The 5,981-nt window shown below is 44.2% G+C and overlaps 1 pseudogene across 1 annotated transcript; it reads right to left on the reverse strand.

Moving 5' to 3' along the window:
- Window positions 1-4,854: 4,854 nt before the first annotated feature.
- LOC105511693 lies at window positions 4,855-5,486 on the reverse strand (annotated as a pseudogene). The gene has a single exon (XR_001001753.1). The product of XR_001001753.1 is annotated as an EKC/KEOPS complex subunit TPRKB pseudogene (transcript).
- Window positions 5,487-5,981: the final 495 nt, after the last annotated feature.

Consider the following 5,981-nt stretch of genomic DNA (forward strand, 5'->3'; position numbering starts at 1 on the left):
AAGACTTGGGTGGGGGTAGTAGCCTGGAGGCTACTGAGGAAAAAAAACAGGTTGGGAAGACATCACAAAGGTAGTCTTCCTTACCCCTCACTTGGAACCTCCTTACACCTCAGAGATCCAGGTACACATGCCCTCCTACTTTCAGACTTAACTGTTTTGAACTTCTTTCTGTCCCTATTCCTGTTTGGGCACAGGCAAGCTCTGTTCCTTTTTCCTCGAGAACTCCAACTACCCTCAGCATCTGGTGATGCTATGTAAAATTTACCCAAGATTGGAAGCATCACCCATAGCCACCCTTCCTTTACTGGGCCCTCTCCCTAGCAGCATTTCTGCCAGGTGGTTGTCCTCACTGTTAGTAGCTCCCAATCCACTGCGTGTCTCTTGGAAACCAGCCCTACCACCTCATCTCACTAAAGTTGGTGACTGACTAGAAATGAGGAAAAGAGGCTGAGATCCTGGATGATGACAATACAGAGAATCCGAGGGAAGACATTTGGCTGAAAAGGTATTGATTTTGTTAGGATGAAGCTATGTCTGAGGTACCTGAGGGATATTTAAGTGGAGGTATCCAGGGGACAACTAAGCACATGGTTTGGAACTCAGAAGTGAAGCCTGAACAGAACTAGAGGTATATGAATTTTCAGTATTTCCCTGGTCATTGAAGCCAGAAGAGCAGATGAGGTCACCCAAGGAAAGCACATAGAACGGGAAGAGCAGGGTACAGAATAAACCCAGAGATTCTGGCATTTGACCAATGAGAGTCCAAAGGAAGCCAATACAGGAAAGGAGCTACTTAAGATTTGACAGCAATGAGGAGAGACATACAGGAGAAGCTAACGGAGGAAGGAACAGCCAGCAGAGCAAATGGCTCAGGGAGGATAAGCAAAATGAAGAAGGGAAGCACCAATTTGTTTTGTCCACATGGAGCTAGATTAATGACTCGGCATTTCATTGTGGAATGATGATAGGGCAGAAGCCAGATTATAGAAGGCTGAGGAGAGAACGGGAAGTAAAACCATGAAGACAGTTCATTCAGGCTTAGTTTTGCAGGAGGCTTGCCTGTGAAGGGAAGGAGATAGAATGGTGGCAAGGGTTTCAGTTTGGTTTCATTTTCAGATGGGAAAGGGGTAAGCACATTTATGGGCTTAGAGTAAAGATATGGATAAAGATGGTGGGCTGAGGGACCAGATCCAAACCCTTAATGAACAGGAACTGGTAGCTCTTTCCCCAAGAGGAGGAGGATGGAAAGATGGGAGCCAGATGGACACAAACACAAATGAGTAAGTTAAGGAACTCCCTACCTTACAACCTCAGTTTTCTTAGTGAAAAAATAAAGGCCTCTTGTTGAAAGTGAGCAAGATGTTGAAGTGTGAAGGGTATGAAAAAGAAAAAGGGAGATGGGAGAAGCTTCCTAAAGATTGTCAGGCAGAAAAACCATACAGTTTTTACCAACAATACACAAGGACCGCGTATATATAGAACTAGAGAAGTTGAGTTAGGAGACTTCCTCCAAGGCAGGGTTTGCTGGATGGATACAAGGGAGAAATAAGCAAGAAGGTTGATGGAGAGAGAATAATTGAAATAATGACTTCAAGAATTAGGTCACAGAGGGAAGTAAATGATAAAAAGATAAAATGGGGTAGTCCAGAGCTGTGTGAGGTTGGAAACTGTAGGAGTAGGTGCATGGGAGAGAGTCTGTGTTGGAGGAGGAAGGCCGCAGCTGTGCTTCCGAAGCATAGGAGTACAGAAATAGGCCAGTCTTAGACAAAGATCAGGCACAGGTTGTGACCATGGGATAGGCAGCTAAAGTGGAGTGGAGGGGATAGTAAAGACCACAGGAAAGATGAAGTTGTCCAGGATGATGGCAGGGCTAAGTGTCGAGAGGGAAAGTCTATAAAGCAAATGTCAAAGTCTGCAGTGAGTGTAGAGAAAAGCTCAGGACACAGGCGGATGAAGGGGACAAAGCCCAGTGGCACACGGTTTTGGTTAGGAGGCAGTACTGGAGAGCAAGCAGAAAGCCAATCCCACCCCACCCCCAGTCCCACCCCCAGCTCTGTGGTAGGAGGACTTAGGTCATATCCTCAGGGGAAAAGAAAGAGATAGAGTGTTCCCAAAGAGGGTGACAGTAGAGGAGTCTTTGTTTATACAGGAAAGTGAAGTCAGGGGCAAGAGAGAGAGGGTTGGCAAGAAGGGTTCAGTTGCAGTGATGTTCCTGGAAGATGAAAATACCAGGGCAGAATGAGAAGGCAGAACATTGGGACCTTAAGCAACATAATGCTGATGGCAAAGTGGGCCAGGCTGACCTCAACATCTGACTCAAAGCAGCATCAGGACAGACACCAGCAGAACCCAAGTGGTTTCCAGGACTATGGAGCAACCACTGATTGCTGTCCAATCAGCAAACCAGGACCTTGACTCACTTTTAGTCTTTCAAATACATGTTACTAAGAAGTCATTTTGTGTGTTAGCAAAGCTCAGCCCTGAGGTAGCAGGTGAGGCAGGTGATGGAAGCAACCAATAGCCCATGAAGACTGCCCAACCTCAGGCCCTCTGCCCAGAGAGGAGAAGGGGCATAGGAAAGCATGTCAGCACAGGTCTGCCAGCCTCTTCAAAGCAGAGCCCTGGGTCAAAGCTACTGGCACAATTAGGTCTGAGTTGGGTATGCAAAAAATAAGAAAAAAAAATAGAATGCCAACTGCAGCAACTTAAAAGAAACACACACACACACACACACACACACACAGCCACATAGTTGTATTCATAAATGAGGTCAGGGCCTAGCTGAAATCTAATAAATAGACCTTAATTCAACCAGCATTTATTAAGGATCTAGTTACTATATATTTTCAGAGTTGTGTGAAAATTAACAGTTTTTAGATGGGTATGAACAATGAATATTTGAGACGGGCATGGTGGCTCACACCTATAATCCCAGCACTTTGGGAGACCAAGGCAGGCAGATCACTTGAGGTCAGGAGTTTGAGACCAGCCTGGCCAACATGGCGAAACCTCATCTCAATAATACAAAAACTAGCTGGGAATGGTGGCATGCACTTGTAGTCCCAGCTACTCTGGAGGCTGAGGCACAAGAATCGCTTGAACCTGGGAGGCAGAGGTTGCAGTAAGCCAAGATTGGGCCACTGCACTCCGGCCTGGGCAACAAAGTGAAACTGTCTCAAAAAAAAAAAAGAATATTTATATTTTCCTTTTTTTGTATGCTCTTTATACTACAAGAAACATTTGCTAAATATCTAGCATTTTTTTTTTCAGTACGGTTTCACAGCTTCTCTTCTTAAACTGCCCAATTCTATCCAATTCTCTCTTACTCTGCACTCAGTGGGCAGCCTCCCTCCTTCTCTGCCTCTCTTGTGCTCTCCCAATGCTCTGAGATCCTCCAAACATCCTTTACAAGCCCTCCCCTTCCTCACAACCATCACCACCCTACACTTACCACCCCACATTTTCTCCCAGCCTCATGAGAGTTGTCTCTAATCTGTAAAGCTATGCCCTCCTCTTGGACTTTGTCACTTTCTGTCACAGATCAAGAGTCTCCTCTCTCTCCTCTCCCACTTTCCTGCACCTTCCAAACATTCTCAGCTAATCTTCCTTCCCTTTTTGAACTACTTCTCCCCACTTTGCTGGTCCAAATCCTTTTTTTGGAATGAGAGTTACAAAATTACATTAAGCTATCGTTTTTTGGCTGCGAAGTACCTGCAGCTGTGGTGATACCTAAAGCCACCATTCCTCTCGTTGGGTACCTTAGGACCTAGCCCAACCACCCCTCCAAAACATACAAAATCTGGGTTCTCTCTCTACCCTTTAGTGAAACCATTTCCTCAAGTTCACCAAAACTTCCTTCAAGCCAAATTCAATGAAGTTTAATCATCTTCTTACTGAACCACTCTGCAGCATTTCACACTACTGAACTTTTTTTTTTTTTTTTTTGAGACGGAGTCTCACTCTGTCACCCAGACTGGAGTGCAATGGCACAATCTCGACTCACTGCAACCTCTGCCTCCTGGGTTCAGGCGATTCTCCTGCCTCAGCCTCCCTAGCAGCTCGGACTACAGGTGCGCACCACCACACCTGGCTAATTTTATATTTTTAGTAGAGACAGGGTTTCACCATGTTAGCCAGGCTGGTCTCAAACTCCCGACCTCAGGTGATCTGCCCACCTCAGCCTCCCAAAGTGCTGAGATTACACACATGAGCCACCGTGCCCAGCCACTACTGAACATTTCTGCCTTCTAAAAACTCCCCACGGCCTTGGTTTCTACCACACTGCACTATCCAAACTTCTCCTGGAGTTCTCACTGCTCCTTGGATTCCTTTGAAAAAAACTATTTTCTTCTGCATTCCTAAAGATCTGTTGTCTCCTCTGCCTCTCCCCATTCATGCCTGCTTCCTCAGGTAGCTCGGCCCTCCCTTTGGATCCCAAACAGCACTTCAAGTCTTTATTCTACCTGCTGACAGGATGTATTTAAATATAATCAAAATGATAACAATTATCACTAACACATTACAATCATCTGGTCCTTCCTAGTTTACAAAGTGCTTTAATTATCTCATTTCCTCAGAGCAAGTACGGCTCCTATTTAATAATTATGGACACTGAAGTTCAAGGACACAAACTAATCTTGCACCAAAAACTAACTTTTCTTTCCACCTTTCTCATTCCTGTTTATGGCAGAAAGAACCTTGATTTTCAGGCCAGAGATGGCATACCAGTTTTACATCCCTTCTCCTCCCCCGACCCCTTGTTTCTGTTCCTAGGTGACGACGAGTCATTCCTCCAAGTGTCTCAGGTCTGCCTCCTTTGTTAGGACATGTCCCCATACAACCTTACTCTCTTTTTTTTCAGGGAAGAAAACTCTGTTTTCTTTAATGCTGAGTTTTGTTAATATTTCTGATATTTCACAAAACATCTTTTGTTGACATTCTACAAATGATACCATCCAATAATGTCCCAATACTTTCTTCTTGTGAAGAGAGTTTATATATCTTTTGGACTTCTGTAATATTTGTTATCTCAGGAAGACTTTTCAGAGAAACCTGATGACCTTCTACTTGAGATATTAGGTATTCTTGATTTATTTGTTTTTCTCCCTCTTCAATGTAAACAATTAGAATTGAGGTGTCACTTGCTGAGATACCAAATTTTTTCAAAGCCTCTGAAATATTGTTATTTGGGGAAAGGTTGAAAATAATTTCAGTAGGTAGAGTTCTTGTCTTCATTTTTCCCAGTTTGTAAAGGTGAACTGCTTTGTTTGCTGCCACAAGTATCTGAAATGGATCGACAATCACTGTAGGATTTATCAGTGATCCATCGATGGTGCCTTCCATGGCCTTTCTTCTCAAGTCTCCAGCATTTTTTACATCTTTAAATAACAGAAGGGTTACCCTGCATTCGGGAAATAGGTCCAGCTGATATGTTAACTGCATTTCACAGATAAGCAGGATTCATCCGGCCCCCAGCGCGACTCGGAAGATCTACAACCTTACTCTCATCAAGTGCATGAGCTGACCGTTGTCACCCAAACGTGGCTTACCTGCTGTCGCTGGCTATCCCTGTTTATTAACCATGGCTCATCTCGTACTTTCAGATCGAAGAAAACTTTTATACTAAAAATACTTCCAACTTATGAGAAAAAAATGACAGGTTTTCAGAAAACTATTCCATGTTGTCTGTATCCGGAAAGTTTTCACTTAAGTTGTCTTTTCAGTTCCAATTACCCCGTAGTTCCACCAACCCCTTCACTTACTGCCCACTACAATGTGCCCACAATACAGCAGCTGAGCCAGTGCCAAGTTACAGAAAGATCAATGTCACATGACCTCTGCTCTCAGAGAGTCTATGGTCTAAAAAGAAATACGTTCATATGGCCTATGGAAACGATAGTGTGATTAAGTTTAAGACTGTACATGGTGGCTCATGCCTGTAATCCCAGCACTTTGGGAGGCTGAGGCAGGCAGATCACCTA

This window comes from Colobus angolensis, unplaced genomic scaffold (assembly GCF_000951035.1).
Source record: "Colobus angolensis palliatus isolate OR3802 unplaced genomic scaffold, Cang.pa_1.0 Scaffold202, whole genome shotgun sequence".
Lineage (NCBI taxonomy): Eukaryota > Metazoa > Chordata > Mammalia > Primates > Cercopithecidae > Colobus > Colobus angolensis.